This window comes from Podarcis tiliguerta (assembly GCF_965153285.1).
Source record: "Podarcis tiliguerta genome assembly, chromosome: 9".
NCBI lineage: Eukaryota > Metazoa > Chordata > Lepidosauria > Squamata > Lacertidae > Podarcis > Podarcis tiliguerta.
In genome coordinates, this window is record NC_139542.1 from 65,968,738 (window position 1) to 65,992,451 (window position 23,714).

The window sequence follows — 23,714 nt, forward strand, 5'->3', positions numbered from 1 at the left end:
GAGCCAAGAGTCCCTCATATTGCCTGAGATTGCAGATCTCTCATTTCCACCCTCTGTAAATCACTCCTTGAATATGGAAACAAAGACGCTGAATGAGTGAATCAAGGAGCTGTTATCCCAACATACTTGATTGTGTAAATTGTCCAAAATAACACACAGTTCTGCTCATTGCAAACAAAGCAGGAAGTAACCGCCAGGCATCAAAATCAAACCACGTGTAATAAGATCGCAATCCTATGCCCATTTACCTGGGGGTAAACGCCATTGAACCTAGTGGGATTTACTTCTGAGTAGAAGTGTATAGGGCTGCGCTCTTAAGACATCTCAATGTCTTAGGAAAATTATAATTATTTAAAGAAAGAAAAACCCTAAAGACAGGTTTCTGCTGCCTCCTCACAGTATCTGACAGCACACAAAAAAGAAGAAAACACAAATCTGGCCACAATAATGTAAATGCTTAAGGTACAATTCTCTCATCTTTTAGAAGATTATTAGCTTATATGAAAGGGGCCATAGCAATATACATACAGAGCGATATTGAAAAGACAATGATGTGATTTGAGAGAGAGAGAGAGAGAGAGAGAGAGAGAGAGAGAGAGAGAGAGAGAGAGAGGAGGGGGAGGGGAAGCCCAACCCTCTGATCTCAAAAGCAGCAGATGAGACAGATAAAGTGCAGACCTTGATGGCAAACCTAGCAGGGAACTTTTATGCATATATAAAAGCAATTATAAAGGTGTTTGATATATTTTGGGGGCATTAAAGCAAGCCAATTAGTCTAGTTTCGTTTCTTTTCTTTGCAAAAATCCTATACGTAACACTGAGCAAACGACCTAAAATGAAGTTCAGGGAAAACAAACAAACAAACAAAACAAAAACAGACAAACAAAAACCAGGGCAAAGTGGGAGGGCGAGCGTGTGTATCTCCTTTAAAATGTGCAGGAGCAGGATAGCTGAGATGGCAAAACCCAAGCTTCCCTCTCGATTCTTTTACAACTTGTGACAGCTTTCGAATGCAATTGACACAGAGACACCCAGTGCTGGAAAATTCCTTGAGGGCCTAGGATAGAAGCTGAGCTTGTATCTTACTGCAAGGCCAAGGTACAGCCTCGTTGGGCTGCTGGTAAGGGATGGGGTGTCAGTGCTTTTGGGTTACAGCTGAGAAATGCTGTTTGCTTGGACTAGACATTTGTTTCCGTCCGAAACCAGGAGAGTTCAAGGGAACACAAATATACCAGAGGATGTTAGACTCCCTTTCGTTTGCACTGTTGCTGTCATGCACACATTACACACAACAGGCTCCCCACCCCATAACTGCCTTTGCTGTCGTCATCATCCCTTAAACCTTGCCTCAGAGGGCAGTTTGCACTCTTGGTTCCATTCAGAACATCCATTCACTTTGAATGTTTTCCTGCCACTGTTTAAATAAGGAACCCCCTTTAAAAATGTGGGCTGATTTCCATGCATGTTATCTGATCTTTGTGGCCCGGCTTGTTCTCAGCTCCCTTCTGAAGCATATGAGGTAAAGGAAGAGGAAAGCATATTTTTTCAGGAGGTGCAATGTGAATTTCACCACTGAGTAACTCATTAAAACAATTGACCTCAGGGGTTTCCCCTCATACATGCACTTAAGCCACAATGACCCTACCCAAACAAGGGCTCTTCCCAAGTCATGGAATCTTTTTCGGGATTCTCTAGTGATGCACATGCCTTACTCCTACGCCCTGCATTTAACTGCAATGTGTTTAATCTCAAAAGGGGAGAGCTGGTGATTGTCTGAAAAACATGACTAGCAGCCCTGGTGAGGCTTGAATACCAGATCTCTAAAGCCCAAGTGTCTCTGCTGTCAACCAGAAGGTTGGTGGTTCGAGTCCACCCAAGGACGGCTGTGGGCAGGATCCCTGCACTGCAGGGGGTTGGACCCTACAATTCTGTGATTCTGTGTTTGATGAGGATTTCAAATGCCAGAATATGAAGAAGAAGAAGAAGAAGAAGAAGAAGAAGAAGAAGAAGAAGAAGAAGAAGAAGAAGAAGAGGAGGAGGAGGAGGAGGAGGAGGGGGAGGAGGAGGAGGAGTTTGGATTTGATATCCCGCCTTTCACTCCCTTTAAGGAGTCTCAAAGCGGCTAACAATCTCCTTTCCCTTCCTCCCCCACAACAAACACTCTGCGAGGTGAGTGGGGCTGAGAGACTTCAGAGAAGTGTGACTGGCCCAAGGTCACCCAGCAGCTGCATGTGGAGGAGCGGAGACGCGAACCCAGTTCCCAGATTACAAGACTACCGCTCTCAACCACTACACCACACTGGCTTATCCAGGTTGAAGGAATCTAATGTGTAAAAAAGGTAAAGGACCCCTGGACAGTTAAGTCCAGTCAAAGTCAACTATGGGGTTGCAGCGCTCATTTCGCTTTCAGGTCGAGGGAGCTGGCGTTTGTCCACATGACTAAACCACTTCTGGTGCAATGGGACACAGTGATGAAAGCCAGAGCGCATGGAAACGTCCTTTACCTTTCTGCCGCAGTGGTACCTATTTATCTACTTGAATTGGTGTGCTTTCAAACTGTTGGTTGGCAGGAGCTGGGACAGAGCAACGGCAGCTCACCCCATTGCGGGGATTCGAACCGTCGACCTTCTGATTGGCAATCCCTAGAGGCTCAGTCATTTAGACCACAGTGCCACCCGTGTCCCTTTTATCATACCTATATGAATTGAATGGTGTTACAGGCCAATTTTATAGAGGACTACTGAGCATAGGGCTTGCCAATCGGAAGGTCGGCGGTTCGAATGCCCACGACGGGATGAGCTCCCGTTGCTCGGTCCCTGCTCCTGCCAACGTAGCAATTTGAAAGCACATCAAAGTGCAAGTAGATAAATAGGTACCACTGCAGCGGGAAGGTAAACGGCGTTTCCGTGCGCTGCTCTGGTTCGCCAGAAGTGGCTTAGTCATGCTGGCCACATGACCTGGAAAAACTGTCTGCAGACAAACGGCGGCTCCCTCAGCCTGTAAAGCGATATGAGCGCCGCAACCCCAGAGTCGTTCGTGACTGGACTTAACTGTCAGGGGTCTGTTACCTTTATCTTTTTAGTGACTCTTGCAAATCAGGGATTAGCAGGATAGGCTTCCAGATCACAGGGTGGGTAGTTCAGATTCAGCCCTTTTTTTCTTTTTAGAAATTCGGGACTGAGTTCAACCTCACTGTCCATGCTTTGCTGCCCAGGCTGCCTTGAACATCAGCAGGTTCAACAATGCAGAGGGACAGCAACACACAAAGTAAAGACTGGAGACAATGCAGGAAGTTTGTAGCGCTGGCATTGCATTTGGAGGAGCAACTTGTGAATCCAAGAAGAGGCACGGGCTGAAGAGAAACAATGTGAGACTAAGGTGTGGGTGACACTGGCATCCGTCCCTGCCCAGCTCATGTTAAATAACTATTTTGCAACATTAAGGTATAGCTGCACGACAGACCTGTATACGAACCTTGCGAATTGTAGTTTCGGAGATTGCTGAGATCTCTTGCCTAACCAAATCTTATGCTAGTTACAGGAATACCATCTCCAGGGCTTAAGAGGGACAGGAAACGACTACTAACTCAGCTTGTCTGTGGTGCAATATGTCCTTGAAGTTCCAGTAAATACAAATTATGGGCAAAATTCAGACAGACCTGATTGCTTTTCTGTCCCATTGATTTCAGCTGGAGGGTGGGAGGCAAGGCAGGGGAGAAGGAGAGTTCTCACCCGTGCCCCCTTAGTGCATATAATTTGCCCCCGTGCCACGCTTTTAGCTAAATAAATAAACATTGCTGTGCCTCCATCTCAGCTTGCTCACTCCTGAACAACTTGGAGGAAGGGTGGGGTGTGTATGGAGGACATTATTATTATTTTCCTTGAAAAATACTTCAAATGTGCACACTGGCACTTTCTTCATTTGAAGTTGCCTTTGAAATACTCATTTAGGGGTCTAATAATTTCTACAGCTCATTTGCTGGAAACATGAACAGCGGCTAAGGCACCATCAGATGCTCACACTCACTGCAGTGATGATCTTAACTGGCCAAGGGGAAGTATTTTATAGAGTAGCTAATCATCTCCTTCCAGAAAAAGCGGTAGTTCAGGGAGAGATGGTCCTTCTCTCTATCTCTTTCTTTTTTACTCTATAAATTGATCCCTGTTCCTTTCATCCCTCAGTACGTTGAACTTGTAGAGAGCAGTGAGGCCCCACTGGACTAATATGTAATGAAACACTCATCAGGGTTTACCTCACAAGTTCCTCTGTTAGGTATGCTCCCATAATCTACGTGGTGGAAATCTTGCTCAGCAAACGCTGCAGTACAAACAAGCGGCCTGTTTGCTGATTTAGAATGTGCTGTCCCAACCGTTGTCTCTGTGATGCCTCCCCCCTCCCTCCCCGCCGCCGCCAATGCTTACAAGCCCACATGGAGTCGTGTCCTGATCTTTGGACTTCTGACTGATCGCTAGCCAAACAGTGTTGTGATGCGGTGAACCCTGGCATACTTTCTAAAGGATTCCAAACAAATCCATCCGAGTTTCCTAATAGGAAATCAAAACGGGCTTTCGTCATAGGAAACTGAACCAAGCTCCAAATGGGGGAAGATTTAAGAAAGGATAACAAAAAAGCATTGCGTCATTTTAATTATTTATTAATGTGCGTGCAACAGATAGGGGTGTGGGGGTGTTAGGGGAGCTGTAGTACCTCTGGCGGGGGACATGTCATGCCAGTTCTGGGGTAGTTTGGTGCCCAGCCTGCACTCAACCTATAGCTCCTAGTTGTTGTCATGAGCAGGTTGCTGATTACCTTCCTTATATATGTTTGTATACTGCAATGCGCTCTATGTGCAGTGGCAGAGCTTCATGCTCCGGCACCGGGGGTGGGGCTGGCCCGCGTCCCGGGGACATGTTGTGCCACCCACAGGAGTGTGTCCTGGGGGTGTGGTGCCCAGTGCGGGGGGGGGGGGGGGCAACCGCGATGGAATCCCATTGGGATTGTGATGCTGGGGGCAGTGTGCTCCTCCCACACTCCACTTCCTCCGCCAGAGCCTATGTGGGGCTACCTTTGAAGGTGACCCGGAAACGACAACTAATCCAGAATGCGGCAGCTAGACTCGTGGCTGGGAGTGGCCATCGACACCATATAACACTGGTCCTGAAAGACTTATATTGGCTCCCAGTATGTTTCTGAGCACAATTCAAAGTGTTGGTGCTGACCTTTAAAGCCCTAAACGGCCTTGGCCAAGTAGACCTGAAGGAGCATCTCCACCCCCATCGTTCAGCCCAGACACTGAGATCCAGCGCCGAGGGCCTTCTGGTGGTTCCCTCACTGCAAGAAGTGAAGTTGCAGGGAACCAGGCAGAGGGCCTTCTTGGTAGTGGTGCCCGCCCTGTGGAACGCACTCCCACCAGATGTCAAGGAAATAAACAACTATTTGACTTTTAAAAGACATCCGATGGCATCCCTGTTTAGGGAAGATTTTAATATTTGATGAAATATTGTATTTTAATATTTTGCTGGAAGCCGCCCGAGTGGCTGGGGAAACCCAGCCAGATGGGTGGCGTATAAATAAAAATTATCATCATCATCATCATTTGGAACATCCCATTTTGGGGCTCCATATTCTCACACGTCCTGTGACGCTCCTGAGAGCATGGCCTGACAAACGTGGCTCGGTTTTGGGCTGTGACATTTTGGAGGGTATGATATAGTCACTACCACACTTCCACCACACTTGTATTGAGCATCATGGTATTCGTGACAAGAAACAGAAATTTTCAGTGTACCACAGAATAAAGTTGGATCTCTTACTTGAGTCTGTGTCGCTTTAAGATCTTGGCTGTCTTCCTAAAAAGAAAAGTGGGGGGGGGGGAGAGAGGATTTGCAAAGCTACATAACATCAACGGACAAACTTCCGTGAACATTATCTCATATGGAAATAATGGTACACCCCATTAATTACCCTCTCCGAGGAAAAGAAAGGGGGAATTTGTTATAAAATCAGTCCATAAGACAGAAAGTCCCAGGCATCTATTATAGAATTTACTCCTGACATAGCACATTAAAATCTGAGGAGGAAAACCCAATTTTACTGTAAAGTCAGCAAAATGCCACAGAACTAAAAACTCATGCCTGCATCCTACTAAACAGGGTGACAGTGAATAACGCCCCTAACAATCACATCGGCCTTAAAGCTATCAGAGTTTTTATAGCCAGGCATTCTTCTTATTCCAGCCTCTCATATATGCATTGCAGCGCTGTTGTTGTTTTTAAGGCTTTGGTGAAATACTGGAGTTTTCATTTAAACCTTCAGGTCCTTTACACTTGGTGAATGGATGCAACAAAGGTAGAGCATAAAAGAAATCCACTCTTCAGGTGGGCCATTACAAAGCAGAGAAAAGACTTGACTCGACGTGCCAAACAATTCATTCACCTCCAGGTAAATTAGCAGAGCTGGGAGTATGAGATGGTGCCCATGGCGTCCATTTTTTTAGAAGCTACAAGCCTGGGAAGCCACTCCTGGAAGAATAGGAGCTAGCAACCAAGAATTGTCTTGCAAGTTGTGCAGAATAAGTCTGGGACAAACCCCCTCAATGTCCTTAGAAAGAGTGTTCTCCTTAATAGAGAACGTGGGTTGTGGTGGGGTCTGCCAGGCCGCCCCTCTGTTGCCGGGCAGAATTGGGAGGTCGGCCTGTGGCAATGATTGGATGGTCGAGTTCCTGGGGCAATTGGTGCGTTGCAATTTGGTGGGAGGGATTTAAGGCTTTATATCCTGTGCACGCAGCTTTGGAACTTTCTCTTTTGCTGAGTGCATCAGAACAACAGCCCATCCACCCTGTAATTAGGGTTTTTTTGCATTGACCTTGCTATGCCTGTCATGGGGTCGTCTGCTGTTGCGGCAGGGGCCTGGTAGGAATTTTGTCCTTCTGGCTGATTGGCTGGGCCATTTGGTTTTTGCCTACTGAGTAGCAGATCGTCACAACTTGTAAGTTGCGGTTAGGCAATGGTTATAAATTGGTTGGTGGAGGGGCAAGGATTGGCTGGGCCTGCCCCTCCAATGCTGCTGCGGAAAGGGAATTCCGTTAAAGGAATCCAGGGGCTTGCCATGCTTTCATCGGAATCCCTGGAAAGGGGCTAGGGCCGGCAAACCCTGGGGAGCATGCGGGGAGAAGTGAGGGCCTGTGCCTCAGCTCCATTTCTCCCCAATATTGTTTTCCCTTACTGGCTTTCGGTGGAATCCGGAAATCAGTTCTGTCCCCGGGAGGTGGGGACGGGACACAGATAGCCTTAACCAATGCCTAAGCAACCACTAACAATCATGTATGTTAATAAAGTTGTGGCCAAAATTATGCCAAAAACCTTAAACAAAAATTGTGTGTGTGCTGTGAATTATTTGAGGGGTGGCTTGGGGACCTCGGCATGCAACAGTCTAACAGTCTAATAGGGACTGCTCTTCTGCTTTCAGGAGTGAGGGAAGAAATTTCTCTGAAATTTTGGGCAAGCGAATGCTTCTTATCTGGTCCTGGGCCTTCTCAGGAATTCCAGTCAGCAGGAAGATGTGTAGAGAGATTTGCACAGCGTCCTGTTGGTCATGCATCCCTGAATTCTTGGAAATGGTGCCATGTGATGTGGCATTGCTCCTAAGGCAATAAAGGAAACGTACTGGGAGCCAATGTAGGTCTTTCAGGACTGGTGTTATGTGGTCTCGTCAGGGCAGTTAAGGGGTACGCTCTGCAGGAAATAGTGAGATAACCTGCATTTTCACAATTGAACAGGTGTTTGCAGCCACAGCAGCATTGATAATTATGGTGTGTGTGTGTGTGTAAGAGAGAGAGAGAGAGAGAGAGAGAGAGAGAGAGAGAGCGCATGTGCGAAGGGGGATGCAAAATAAGAGAAAGGAGAAGGAATGGAAATGGGGCGAGTTCGTGTGTGGGGGCAGTTGAGCAAATGAAAGAAGGAGGAAGAGAATGAGGAAAATAGGTGAAGGTGGAAATGAGGAGAGGCACACGGAGAGTATGAGGCATAGGAATGGGGTGAAGATGTAAGCAGGGGCATGAAAGGGTCTGGAGAACAGAAAGGAATTGTTTCTTTATAATTTAGCGGAAGGTGAAAGGGGTGTTTAGTAGTTAAAGTTTGTGGGAGAAGATGGAGGAGGTGGCCTGTGTGCAAGGGGGGATTGCACAAAAGTGGGGAGGCATGGGGTGAAGGTGGAAACAGGAGTGCAACGCGGGGGTGCAGAATAGAAGAGAGAGGTGGCTTCAGAAGGGGTTCTGGGAAAGGTGAAAAGGGAGCTAAGTAGTTGCGTGGATTGTGAAGCTCTGGAGCTTAATGTGGGGACAGTGATGGGGTGTCTGGCAAGTGGGACAAGAGGGGTACAGCTCCTAGTACAGTCAATACAAACACAATAATATTCAGAATAGTCACCAGTTATGAATACACATTTCTTAATATTTCAATTTATGCATTAGTAAAAGGTAAAGGACCCCTGACAGTTAAGCCGACTCTGGGGTTGCGGTGCTCATCTCGCTTTACTGGCCGAGGGAGCCGGCGTACAGCTTCTGGGTCATGTGGCCAGCATGACTGAGCCGCTTCTGGCGAGCCAGAGCAGTGCAGGGAAATGCCATCTACCTTCCCGCCAGAGTGGTACCTATTTATCTAGTTGCACTTTGATGTGCTTTCGAACTGCTAGGTTGGCAGGAGCAGGGACCAAGCAATGGGAGCTCACCCCGTTGCGGGGATTTGAACTGCGGACCTAGGCAAGCCCTAGGCTATGTGGTTTAGACCACAGCGACACCTGCGTCTGTGTATAATCACTCCTGATCCTTTACTCATCTAGATGGGCTAAAATGCTTGAGAAGACAATAGCAGATTGTACAAGCTTTCCAGCCTTGGAAAGACCTCCTGAGACCCCTGAAAGCAAAGTGTAAGACTTGTTGACATCACAGAGCTACAACGGCTTGTAATAACGTAATGTTGAGCATTTCAAAGATCCCTAGTGTAGCAGAACCTGCGCAGTGCTCATAAAACGTCATCTGCAGGAGTCAACCCGTCTTCGCTTCTCAATTACTGTAGTTTTCCATGGCTTCCGAGGACGGCCTATTAAGTATTCAGTGTCAAGGCACACCATGCTGTTTCTTGTACCGACTTCTGACACACTCATTAGCTTAGACTCTTGGAGTTTCTGATTATGTCCCTGATAGTCAGAAAAGCCACTAATAGGAGGTAATGAAAAGGAATAAAAACAGCCAGTCAGGGTGTAGGAATTCCATTTCGGAAGACACTCTGCATTCACCTATGATGGCCTGTGGTCATTTTAGTTTGGACACGGCATACCACCGGGCTGCCAGGTTCAATATACATGGAGTCCAGCTGCAAGTGGCTGAAATGAGGCCTCCACGATTTGATCATTTAGACAAGAAAGGAAATTGTCACTTTCATTTCAGAATAACGGCTTTTGAATAACAGAACTGCCTATTATTTCCTACCCCCACCCCAATCCCATCTATACACTCTTAACCAAGTAGGAGAAGTGTGAGGGAAGAAAATCAACAAATCTGAATGGTCTATATGGACTCTTCAGTGAAGGCTGGTCCAAAGTCCTCCCAAGGAGAATGTTGAGCATTTTAATGCGCACAAAAATAATCTCAAAGCCACATACTCTTTCCCATTTCTCACACACTTTACAGTTCAATTTGAACTTAGAGAAGACCTGCAAATGTTTCCATTAATCTGCTGTTCTCTGGCCAATCAGGTCTTTTGGATTAGGATTGGCTAATCCAAAAGGTAGCTATGACAAAGTGCCCCTTTCCATATATCTCTGGGCAGAAAAAATATGTGAAATTTGAGAAGCAGTAGTACTGCCATGTCTTTGGCCCTGGTTGTACTGATTTCCCATCCCTTTTCTTCTTATAAGGCAAGTCCAGTCTTTCTGTTGGATGAGGAAGACTGATTTAAGAGCAGTCCTGAGCAAGGTATGGCGAGAAAATGAGAACAATTTAGCCACACCTCTTTAACTCCTTTGGTCACTTGATCTCCTAGCAGCCCCACCAGGGCTAAGAGGGCACCAGCCACCACTGGGACCGCTTGCAGCACGATATTGTTATCAATCATCCAATAGAGGGCAGCTAAGATTAAACTGATGAGTTGGTGCGCACACACACACACACACACACACACAGAGTGGTACCTTGGGTTAAGTACTTAATTCGTTCCGGAGGTCTGTTCTTAACCTGAAACTGTTCTTAACCTGAAGCACCACTTTAGCTAATGGGGCCTCCTGCTGCCGCCACGCTGCCGGAGCACGATTTCTGTTCTCATTCTGAAGCAAAGTTCTTAACCTGAAGCACTATTTCTAGGTTAGCAGAGTCTGTAACCTGAAGCGTCTGTAACCTGAAGCGTATGTAACCCGAGGTACCACTGTATATATATATACCAAAACTAACATTGAGCATAGTTGTGCCAAACTTAAGCATGTTTGATTTCTTGGAACAAATAGAAAAAGGTGTTTAGTTTTGCCTAGATCCCATCCATTAAAAAAAATAATCCAACAACAATGTGTTAAAATGCCTGGGAACTGTATACAAAAATGACTACCTTTCCCATTTAAAAAAGGGAGCAAAAGCACTGACCTGTTGGATCAAAGCAATCCAAGTCCAGTTTTCGTTTTCAACAGCAGACACCTACATGCTCCTTAATAATAGCAAGTATTATTAATATTAAAGGGATGATGAGTGCAGTTCCAACAGGAAGAGTAAATGACGGACTGCACAGAGGTGCATGCACATTAAATTCAAACTAGGATGGAGAGGAGGCAAGTGTGTCCTGAAATATGTGGCAGGTGATTGGCTAAATTCTGAGTATCTTCATCTGCTTCATACAAGGCCTCAGAAAGCAGAGATGGTTCCAAGGCTGCCCATTATACAGTCCACACCTGTAAAAGCAATAACTTGATTGTGCTTCTGTTTCTGAAAGGTTTATCATTAACTATGAGGGACCATGGGATTGCTGCTGAAGAGCGCTCCCCCCTCCCGGATATATTACTAAGCCACCATTAATGGCCAATTCGCTGGAGTGTAAACCACTCACTGCCTTGCCTTGGGCTGTCTGGTTTGTTCAAGTTAACCATGGAACAAAAATAACTGCTATTTTGGCAAGCATCAGCTCTGCTTTACTGCAGGGAACTCATCGCTCTTGAGCGTTCAGCGTTTTGAAATGCAAACAGCCCTCCAAATTAGGGATGTCCTGCTTCTTATAACCACTGCTAAGCACCTGCACATGCTCCTATTCAGAAGCCGGACCGCTACTCATCCCATATGTGACTCCTCTGGTGTTTTATTGGTCAATCTGTCTCAGCTTTGCGAGGGAGCTAGCAAATTATGTATTGCTCGTTTTGTCAAAGTCATCACTGATGACAATTCTGGCGTCAAGAGGCTCATTTTATCCTGCAGATGTTGGGTTTCTCTAACAACCCCCCCCCCGAGATAAATACATCACACACACGTACACACAAAAACACACATGTGCATGTGATATACATCTTGGAAAGCGTGTTCTCCTTCATGGAGAGCACGTGTTGCGATGGGGGCCGCCAGGACACTCCAAAGTTGGGGGCAGGCTAATTGTTCGTTGGCCACTGATGCGATTGGGGCTTCCCTTGTTGTTGGGAAGAAGTTAATGTTGCCATTTGTTGATTGACAGCCAGAAATGCTAAAACTCCTTGCACGAGGCTAGGGCTTCCTCTTTTTGATCGTGCATCGGATTGCCCGTCCCCCCCTCCCTAGAATTAGGGTTGTTCGCTTTGACCTTGCTATGCCTGTCATGGGGTCGTCTGCTCTTGGGGCAGGGGCCTGGTAGGAATTTTGTCCATCTGGCTGATTGGCTGGGGCCATTTGGTTTTTGCCTACTGCGTAGCAAATCGTCACAACTTGTAAGGTTGCGGTTAGGCATTGGTTTATGGTTTGGTTGGTTGAGGGGAAGTGGTTGAGTGCCTGCCCTTGGTAGGTTGAGTGCCTGCCCCTCTAATGCTGCTGCTGCAAGGGATTCCGTTAAAGGAATCGGGGGCTAACTATTGCTTGTCCACTCTGTCAAGGGGGCTCGGGCCATAACAATGAGCTCCTGGTTGCATTTGGGGTGAGGGCAGGTTCCCTGCTCCGTGTAACCCCCAAGTGTATTCCCCTATTCTGACTTTTGCATCGTGCAGAATGTCAGTCTGTCCCCCATGGTGGGGGCAGATAGTTGCAACCAATGCCTAAGCAACCACTCACAAATTTGTATTTCAATAAATTTGTGGCCAAAATTATGCCAAAAATCTTAAACAAAAAATTCTGTGTGATGTGTGAGTTATTGGGGAGGCCCTGGGGACCTTGACACGCAATAAGAGATCCCAGATGCACATGCACCAATTGTACAATGGGAAATAAAGAAATAAGTGTATCTTTTCAAAAACTCAAGAAGCTCCGCACTTCAACTCTTCAGAGCACACCAGTAGGTGCTATATTTAGTGTTCGAAGAGGGTGGGATGAATTGCGGGGAAACACTGAGCTTTTTATAGTAAGCGAATGGTCTTCTCTCAGTCGCTCTTGGGTAACAGCCCAAATTTCAACAGACCACAATGTGACTTGTTTGTGACTTTATTTTTGTGACTGTGTGGAACCCAATTCAGCTACTGATTGATTGATTGTGTGACTGCAGAAATGGATAAAAGCCCCCCATCCAAACAAAGACTATCATCAGTGCAGGTAAAAAAAAAATTGATTTTTTTTTTTTATCAACTACAATACTGTCTTTTTTCCTTTATAGCACAGTACATTGGTTATTGCTTTCATTTTATGGATCAATGGTCTCATCAGATAGTAAAATTCATGTTAAATTGCTGTTTTAGGGGTTGCTTTTAAAAGTCTGGAACGGATTAATCCATTTTGCATTACTTTCTATGGGAAAGCCCACCTTGGTTTTAGAAGGCTTTTGTTTTTGGAAGAGACTTCCGGAACGGATTAAGTTTGGGAACCAAAGTACCACGGTACTTGTTCCTGGCACATCCCCATGCAGTTGCTGACCAGATCTGGAACTGCTTAGCTTTAGGTGCTGTCAGGGAACTGCCATCGGAGCCAGAGGGAGAGGGAGGGCTCCAGAGGGATTCCGGAGAGCGTCCCGGGAGGGAGAGAAGCAGCACATCTTCTGGGGAAGGGAATCAGCGTAGCACCAGTGGAGGAGGGGGGCAGATGGGGGAATCGGTGAGGTGGCTCCAAGACTCTTCGGTGGGGACCAGCAGGGAGAGCACGGGTCCTCCGATGCCCACTCCCTCCCTGCGCAGAAGGCTTCCGCGCAGGCAGAGTAGGCGGTGACTAGGCGTCAAAGAACTTCTTTGCTGGAAGAAGTTCAAGAAACGCCCACTGACGGATTCTGCCAGCGATTGAGACAGCCACGCGCGAGTGGCTGTCCAGACAGAAAGGGTTCACTCAGGCAACCCACCCAGGTGTGGTGCCGATTTATGCACGAGCAACCCCTAGAACCATTACAGGTGCCTTCAGACATGCTCAAGTACCTGTGTAGTAAATATATTCTTCCCCTCCAGCAGGCTAGTGGCCATTTAGGTTGGGGAAAAATTGAAATGAAAAAGAGTTAAATGCCCCTTTTCCGCTCCTCCTCATTCCCCCCCCCCTTATCTTTTTTTAAAGTGGGGAAATCCAGTCACAGATTTTGCCTCATCCCATCTGTTTTGTACCTCGCAATAAAGCTTTGTTGTGTTAAATGCCAGCACATCTCAGTTGACGCAGGCAGGAGTTTCTTATTTTGGTAATCAGCAATGGGAAGCCAGCTAAACCCATTAAGTCTCTCAGGACGAAGGGATTAAGTGGCTTTGGGAATTGCCACTGGGCATTGAGCTCAATAGTTTTTGGGAAACAGAAAACCCTGAAATGGCTGAGCAGTATTTTGCAAATATTAAAGAGCTTATTCTAGTCAGAATTCTACACTGCCAAAGTTATGGGAAAGAGTCGAATTGTTTTCACACTCAGGTATGGTTTTAAAAAACAGAGACATCACCTTGCCAACAAAGGTCCGCATAGTTAGAGCTATGGTTTCCCCAGTAGTGATGCATGAAATGAGAGCTGGACCATAAAGAAGGCTGATCGCCGAAGAATTGATGCTTTTGAATTATGGTGCTGGAGGAAACTCTTGAGAGTCCCATGGACTGCAAGAAGATCCAACCTATCCATTCTTAAGGAAATCAGCCCTGAGTGCTCACTGGAAGGACAGATCCTGAAGCTGAGGCTCCGATATTTTGGCTACCTCATGAGAAGAGAAGACTCCCTGGAAAAGACCCTGATGTTGGGAAAGATGGAGGGCACAAGGAGAAGGGGACAACAGAGGATGAGATGGTTGGACAGTGTTCTCGAAGCGACCAACATAAGTTTGACCAAACTGCGGGAGGCAGTGGAAGACAGGAGTGCCTGGCGTGCTCTGGTCCATGGGGTCACAAAGAGTCGGACACAACTAAACAACAAGCAAACAAACATGGTTCTGCATGGCATCTTATGTCATATAGAAAATACTAGAACAGCCAACAACACAGGGTAACAGCCAGCACTTCATTTTCTGTTGGCTGTCACACATTTACTTGAACAGATTGTTTTGGGAGGGAGCATCATGTGACTTGCAAGAATGCATAATTCACTGAAACATTTGATGGGTAGGTTGACATTAGCCTCTTATTAAAATAGGAACATTTTAATAAATAGAAAATATGAAACACATATAGTAAGTTTTTCCCCTTAAAAAGGGTTCTAATTCTATGCATGGGAAAAGTTTTTACTCTGTAATATATTTCAGCTGCAATCCTAACCCCAACCTCATTGGATTCAATAGGACTTAGTTCTGAGTATTGGTTCTGAGTATTATTTATTAAATTTCTATGCTAGCCTTTCTCCCAAAGGAGCCCAGGGTGGCAAACACCACAGTGATATAACAGTACTATTTGAAAAATAAAAATAAAGCAATTTTAAATATTTTAAAACTATTTTAAACAATTTTTAAAGTTAAGAAGCTCTAAAAATATCTAAGTAGACATGGTTAGGATTACATTATTCGGCTGTTCAATGATGTGAAAACTGGAAACATTTAGATGGGCCTCCTAACTGTAAAACTAACCAATAGTTCAAATTAGATGGGTTGACTAATGTGGAGAAACAGCTTTCTCAGCTTTCCAGTCCTTGAAATGGCTTTTGCGTGTCGAGGTCCCCAGGGCCACCCCAATAACTCACACACCACACAGAATTTTTTGTTTAAGATTTTTGGCATAATTTTGACCACAACTTTATTGAAATACAAATTTGTGAGTGGTTGCTTAGGCATTGGTTGCGACTATCTGCCCCCGCCATGGGGGACAGACTGACATTCCGCACGATGCAAAAGTCAGAATAGGGGAATACACTTGGGGGTTACGCGGAGCAGGGAACCTGCCCTCACCCCAAATGCAACCAGGAGCTCATTGCTATGGCCCAAGCCCCCTTGACAGAGTGGACAAGCAATAGTTAGCCCCCAATTCCTTTAACGGAATCCCTTGCAGCAGCAGCATTAGAAGGGCAGGCACTCAACCTACCAAGGGCAGGCACTCAACCACTTCCCCTCAACCAACCAAACCATAAACCAATGCCTAACCGCAACCTTACAAGTTGTGATGATTTGCTACGCAGTAGGCAAAAAACCAAATGGCCCCAGCCAATCAGCCAGATGGACAAAATTCCTACCAGGCCCCCGCTCCAAAGCAGACGACCCCATGACAGGCATAGCAAGGTCAAAGCGAACAACCCTAATTCTAGGGAGGGGGGGGACGGGCAATCCGATGCACGGTCGAAAAGAGGAAGCCCTAGCCTCGTGCAAGGAGTTTTAGCATTTCTGGCTGTCAATCAACAAATGGCAACATTAACTTCTTCCCAACAACAAGGGAAGCCCCAATCGTATCAGTGGCCAACGAACAATTAGCCCGCCCCCAACTTTGGAGTGTCCTGGCGGCCCCCACCGCAACACGTGCTCTCCATGAAGGAGAACACGCTATATCAGACAAAAAATGAAATGAAATAATTACAGCATAGAAAATGAAATGACTGAACAAATGGAAAAGTGACCGATAAGCAATTAGTGGACTAGTTCGGTGATTTTAGATTCTGTGGTTAACAGCCTTATTGGGGCTCCCCTATACCTCTGAGAGTCCGATTTGTCTCTATAGACAGTGCAAGCTGGAGCTGGCAAGCATTTGGCCCTTGGCCCTGAACAATGCGACAGTTCCCAGGCAAATCTTTACCATTATTGACTGTTAAAGTCATTATTGACTTCTAGAGCACACTCATTGCACTAAACCTCCATGCCATTGTTGGCAACAGAACCACTGCTTCAATACACAGCCGTCTGGATCATAGCCAGTGTCTGGCCCACAGTTCCAAAACCTTACTTAACCAATCTCCTTTCTGCTAGAAATTTTCAGATCTTACCCACTGGATACTTCATGCCTACAATTTAAGGAGGTGCTTCCAGGCATCTCCCACATCAAAACTAAACAAAAACAAACCAATCAAAACTGATGTTTAACACTGGGACATCACTGTTGTTGTTGTTGTTGTTTTAAATGTGAATTTCCTCTGTTTACCTTAGCTGCCATGTGATTTACCATTGAATGTTTAGGGGTGAACAAAAATGCAGTAACACAAAAGAAGTTTTAACAAGCTTCCGTGAGGCTGACAATAAGAGATGGGGACTCAGAAACATGGAAATAATAAGCAATGAGAATGCCAGCAAGCACTAGCCTCAAACAGGCACAAAATATAAAAATACACACACACATGCATTCTGCAGTCTGGTTTTGCTTTAACTATTTAGAGTGTTTCAGATTTATTTGCACCAGAAATCTTCAGGTTCCAGTAATGTGAATGCTGATTCTCCCCTTCTTTGAAAATTACTGCATGAAATGTCCTGGTTTGGCACCTCTGGACTAATGTGTGGGTCTGAACTTAACTATGCAACAGGTTTCACGCTTATTGAAATATTAATCTAAATACCGTTTTGGTACAATTAAAAAAAATTTTTTTAACAAATTATACCAGAAATGGAATGCAACTGTGGGCGATAAACAAACAAATGGGAAAAAAAACCAGAGGTAGACAGATTCACCCATATCTAGTGAAAGTTCCTGTGTGATTTTCGCAGGTATTTCTGTCTTTCCAAAATGACCGCTCCCTGCTTAAAACGGGGGGCGCCCTTTACGTGGACGCGCGCAGCTCCTCGATCTGGAGCGGCTCCATCAGTATAGGCTTGGCTTTGCCTTCCCTCAGGTGGGATACTTGGAGGTCTCCGCCTACCTCAGTCAGTTGTCCAATCCCACCTGGGGGAAGCGTTGCCAAGGAGACCAGGCCAGGTAGGGGAGGGATTACCTGCCCACACAATAGAGGGAGGATCTTACCTGGGAATCCTCACTTGGCTCCAGAGCTTCTCCCACCCTACCCACCCTCAGTTAATGTCTTATTTTGCAGGTTAACTTTTCTTCACAGGTTTTGCAGGTTAACTTTTCTTCACAGGTATGCGGGCGCTGCTACGTTAAAGGGCTGGAAAGGAATTTCCCTGCAATGGCAGGTTTCACCTTTCCCGTAGCAAAACATCACAACTTTGGCGGTATCAGGCCTTGGGCGGAATCCTTTAGTCCATCTTCCTCTTTGCGGCGGCGATACCAGGGTTCCCCGTTAAAGGGGTTTCTGAAGGGAGGCTTTGACCATACGCCAAAAGGTCGTCATTGCTCTCCCCTGCGGCGGCGGCGTAATGGGGGCGGCTATCTCTGCTTGAACATATGTTCTCCAGAGCCGGCCCATCCCCCCCCCCCACTGGATAACCCTGATGCTCCCTAGGTCCCCGGCTGGGGACTGGGGAGGGAGAACGCCCAATGCCTGAGCCAAGGTCTACCCACATTTGAAATTTAATAAAGTTGTGGCCAATTTAATCCCATAGCACGTTGTCTTGAGTCGTTATTCCACATGACGGGGGGGGGCGCTCAGGATCTGGGGACTCCGCCTGTCCATGCAATGTGACATCACATGTCCAGGACATTGCTTCATAAAGCAATATGTGCAAATGTTGCTGGGAAGGGCTTTCCAAATACTGTATTTTTCCGTGTATAAGACTATATATGTTCCCTATTTTTTCAAGTTTAAAATTGGGGGGGCGTCTTATACGTGGATAGTGCCTATGGGGGATTTCTTATTTGCAGTCCCGAAAAATAGGAGTCGTGTTATACACGGAAAAATACGGTAGTTGGCTCACGGTCCAGACCTGGTTACCTGTAGGTAGCCCTGTTGGTCTGCCATAGTCAAAACAAAATAAAAAATATCCTTCCAGTAGCACCTTAGAGACCAACCAAGTTTGTTATTGGTATGCACACGAAAGCTCATACCAATAACAAACTTAGTTGGTCTAGACCTGGGGTATCCAATGTGGTCCCCTTCTGAATATTGTTGGACTCCAACTCCTTTCACCCTCAGCCAGCATGGCAAATGGCCCAGAACGATGGGAGTTGGAGTCCAACACCATCTGAAGGGCACCACATTGACTATTCCTGCTTTACCACCCTATCCTCACTCAGAGTCCTGAGTTTTTTCCTCATGCACCTGGGCCAGGCCTTTGTACAGTGTTATTCACCACTCAAAGTGCTAACCAGCTTGGCATTATATCTTACAGCTCTCCATCAAAGTGCTGACCACTTTGCTCTTGCGCATGGGGTACAGAAAACCGATTCTTCTTCCTTGCTCTGTGTGATTATCTTAACGGTGCATCATTTTTCATAACAAATCGCCACTCTTTTGTGGATCCAGGGGAAATGTCTGAATACCTGTTTTTCTTTGACTAGGACAGACATACTTTGCTGTGAATATGCGATTTCCCCCCCAATCCCAAACAACAGAAATCATGAAAAAAGATATCAGTGGATGTCAGCTACAAATATTACATATCCTGGACAAATATTGGACAAATATTTGAGTGTTCAGAGAACATCCAGTGATAGCATGCTGCCACAGAGCAAATTTAGTGGTAGTATGGGGGGGGGGGATTCATGGTGAACCAAATATTGTCTGAAATGATTTAAAGCTGCCTCCATATGGATGTCTTAATGTATGGGCTTTTCCACATTTCCACATGCCCCATGCCTAGAAAGCGATGGTCTGAGTGGTTTTCCCCTTGCCAGAAGGCTTTCTAAGGACAGGTCCAAGCTGGTTTCCCATTTCCCTGCTCCTTTTCCAGGGAAAACCTGCTCTTTAGTGCTAAATCAGAACAACCAGCTATCCGTGGGAAACCAGGTTGCTGTTTGTTCCAATATAGCACTAAAGAGTGGTTTTCCCTGGGGGAAAGCCGTGGGACAAGAGGAAGTGCAGATAAACCCTGTGCCTCAGTTCTAAGGTTTGACAGGATATGTGAAGCTCAGAAACAGGTAGCAAAGTGCATTCATTTTTAATTTGAATGAAAAATGAAATGATTGTTCATCCCCCCCCCCTGGTTTTGTATCTAATTTACATATGTGAATAAGGAATGAAAATATAAAAATGAAGGGGAGAAAGTATGAAAATCCTTTCATTTCATTTCTCCCATTTTTTTTCTCATCACAGGAGGGTTTTCTGAAATTGACAAAAGGGGTTGTATTGTTTTGCTTAGCAAATTGATACAAACTGATACATTCAGGGAACGTTCCATAGAGAAAGGTGATCTTGGGATGCTCAGAGTGTGACAAGACGTGAAAACTGTCCATTCGGAAGCATAAAGCAATAGGAAACTTTAGAGGATGATATCCAGTGCCGGATTTAGGTTTGATGAGGCCCTAAGCTACTGAAGGTAACAGGGCCCTTTGTATGTCCAGCTGTCCTTTGTCAAAAACAAATTGTTGCTGTTTTTTGTGTTGAATATATGCTATACGGTAATTTATGGACCTAATAGTATGCAGAATGTAGGCATATAGAAATGAGCAAACCAGTGATATTTTAGGGAGCAGGCTAGCAGGTGGGGCCCATTACTTACATCATAGGAACCTACACAACACAAAACACTGTTGCTGTATGTAGGTTTTATTTTATTTGTTTTTTATCTTATATTTTGGAAATGTACATCAGGTTTTTTCTCTTTAAATTTTTTTGGGACCAATATTAAAAATTAGAAGTTACCTGAAAGTACCAAACAGGCCTAGGTATTAAATTAGGAGTTAGTTAAATAAATGAGATTTAGAACGTTAAGAAATGTTAAGAAATCTGTTTATAACTGGAATATTGTGTTTTAATAATGATATTGGAAAACTGTTACATTCAGATACAAGGAAACGCAGATGGGAGGTTGGAAGTTTAAATAATTAATTAATTTGTGTTGTTTATGTGTTTGTTGTTATATTTTTTTGTTTTTATTTGCTTTCTTTTTTCTCTTTCTCTTTTGTGTTTTTGGTGGTGCAACACTTGTTGCAGTATGTGTTATATTTGTATGAAACTTAATAAAAAAAATATTGTAATAAATAAATAAACAAACAAATAAATTTGGGGGGGCCCCCAATAGTGAGGCAGATTTATACATAAATCCGGCACTGATGATATCCCTTTATGAAATTCCTATAAAATGGCAATGTGGGTGATGAAACATGGCTGGCCTGATGTCTTAGGTGAATTGTGTAGCACTTCAGAATAACATGCTATTCACATGGAAAACACCTGTGTTATGCATGTAAGAAAACAGGCGGGATGTCCCCTGTAATCAATATAGAACTGAAATGATTGGGGTTGGGGGAAGAGTGGCACAGTAATGAAAGAGACATGAAACAAACGATACAATAACAAATGGAAGCTGAAACTAATGAACCTGCCATAAATGAAACAAATAATGAAGATAACCAAATGAGCACCTCTACAATTAGGCCTGTTCAAATAGGTCAGGCTATGGCCATTGTTTAACTCAGTCTTCAAATACAACAGTCTTGTGTTTGAGAAATGGTAACTTCCTAGATATATTTGTCTGTTAATGATTGTGTGAGGTTAATGGACATTCGCAGGAGGTGTGTGACCCTTGTCCCTAGCCCTGAAGCTACCTGGAACAATTAGGCTAAGCTGCATAACTTGGGGGAAGCAAGTTATAAACCAGTTGCCAGGGCAACCAGAGCACACTAGACCAATGGTGGCTTTTGTATGGTTGGATGTGCCAGAAGAAATCAAGCATACTCAAGCTGAAATCTTGAATTTTTGAACATTTGGCTTGAAACTAGGGAGCAGGGGCAGACATGGGGAACAAAATTGTGTGTGTGATTGTTTTTCATGGAGTAGCATGATTGGGGGCAAAACTGAGAGGATTTTCTGTTGGTGCAAAATATATATATAGAAAGAAGAATTTCTAGATGCCCAGATCCAAGTTTGGGGCAAGAACCCCAACAGAGATTTAAAATCACAACATATGCTGCAAAGTAAAGTGTGGAAATATAGGCTGTAAAATGTGCCCTTCCAAGTGAATTCCAAAATTTCTCCCTTCCTCCGGAATAGGAAAAGACCACATATTTGGTAATTTGAAAATTGGCTTACTTACCCTTCAACAGTCTGTTTCATGTGTTTTTCCATGCATCAGTCAGAAGAGTTGCACAGGCACTAAAACCTAGCTTCTTGAAAGTTCCTAAATTATTTGTATAGGAACTCAAGAGAGGCTAGTGAGAGCCTTGTGGCTGAGCTGAGCAACAAACCTCTTCACAGGCTGAGTATCTCAGGTAGACTGGTGGGGGCCAATCAGCTTAGCTATTTCCTTCTAAGGTAGGGGAAGAGACATAGCTAAGCCTGACAGGACAGCTTACTCTATGGTATTAACCCCTTCAGGCATTAATTAGACCTAAGTATGTTGGTTATATGAGGCTTGTTATCCAACATTTATCAGTGACTTGTGGCAGCAGTTGTGTTTTTCTTCTTTCTCTTTTGCTGCCACTCCATGTTGTCCTGTTGTAGGTGATACTGAAAAGGTGGAGAAATGGTGGTTGGCATGAATAGGGATGGCCATTTTCCCCATAATATTATGCCCTGGTGTATTCTGGGCAACTAGGAGAGCAGAACGCCAAGAGGCAGTACTAACTGGAATCTGTTCTCATTGCTAGGAAAATGTCTGATTGGAACTCCTTGTGAAAATACCCCCCTTTTTTGCAAATACTCTGGGGCCTGGAGCATAAAGGCATATGTATCTGATTAGGCCAGGCATGGCCAAACTTGGACCTCCAGATGTTTTGGAACTACAATTCCCAGCATCCCTGACCATTGGTCCTGTTAGCTAGAGATGATGGGAGTTGTAGCCCCAAAATATCTGGACGGCCAAGTTTGGCCATGCCTGGATTAGGCAGTACAGTGGTACCTCGGGTTAAGTACTTAATTCGTTCCGGAGGTCCGTTCTTAACCTGAAACTGTTCTTAACCTGAAGCACCACTTTAGCTAATGGGGCCGGAGCACAATTTATGCTCTCATCCTGAAGCAAAATTCTTAACCTGAGGTACCATTTCTGGGTTAGCGGAGAAACCTGAAACTTATGTAACCTGAAGCGTATGTAACCTGAGGTTCCACTGTATCAGCCTCCATACTTCTGAGAAGAAAGGCTACCATGACAGTAGAAGTATCATTGAGGCAGTACTAAGCCCTGATTTTTTTTCCATCGGAGAAGGGAAGTATTGCCTTGATAAGTTTCATTGTAATGTTTACCTCCTTCATCCCAATCATCTCTCTCCTTTTAAATCTCCTTTTTGTTCCTATTTCCAGAAACAGTTTAGTCTTCCCTACAAATTGTACAAATCATGGAGCTAGCAGTTAGAGTTATTGTAGGAGCACAAATAGCTGAAGACAGATCGCAACGTCCCCAGTGATCAAGGAACTATATAATGCTGACGTGCGCGAGCAACGGCAGCAAAAATTCTATAAGCCAGCTGCTTAGATTTCAGCAACCTCACCCCCTTCATCTCTTTCTCTCTTTCCCTCCCTCTGATAACAACAAACTAAACCCACCCTTGTTACTTCCATAACAAATATAGCCCAGACTTTCAAAAGCAAGTGGAGCAGAAGGGGGGGAGGATCACTGAAGTCTTCATTGCTTTGTGATCATTTTTGCATTTAAAAATGAACTTGTAGGGGATGCTGATATGACTGGAGATAAAAGAGCCCCTCTCCTTGTGAGTGTAGATTTCAGGTTGTTAATCCGAAGAGGCAGCTTGCATCTCAGTACTCATTCCAAGTGTGGCCAGAAGCCCGTAGTCAAAGAATTGTGCCATTTAATTCAAGCCAATGAGTGCAAAACAGCAAGCTCCCCTCCCTGTTTCTGGGCTTGTTTAGGTTGGCCATTTGATGCATTATGTGCAAAAGGAGTCCATGAGATTAAATAGGTGGGCAAGCAGCTCTGCTAGTGCTGCCTCAGAAAATACACAGCTTCCCCAAGACCTCCATCCAACAGCCACAAGTTGTTTTTAATGATTATTTATTTGACTATTTTGTATAGCCCACCAGCAAACGGTGCTCAAGGTGGTAGTGGTAAAAATACAATTAAATAAAGACGTTAAAAACATACCAACAGCATAGGTAAAATGGCATTAAAAACAATCACTTAAAGACATATGATACTATATTTACAAGTCATTTTATGGGCCAAAGATCTGTGTAAATAAAAATGGAGGAATGTCATTGGCTACAAGCCACC

General features: G+C 44.9%; 1 long non-coding RNA gene across 1 annotated transcript in view; it reads left to right on the forward strand.

The window, feature by feature from the left end:
• LOC310657409 overlaps positions 1-23,714 on the forward strand; it is a 229,016-nt gene that overhangs the window by 48,944 nt on the left and 156,358 nt on the right. The window lies entirely within an intron of this gene.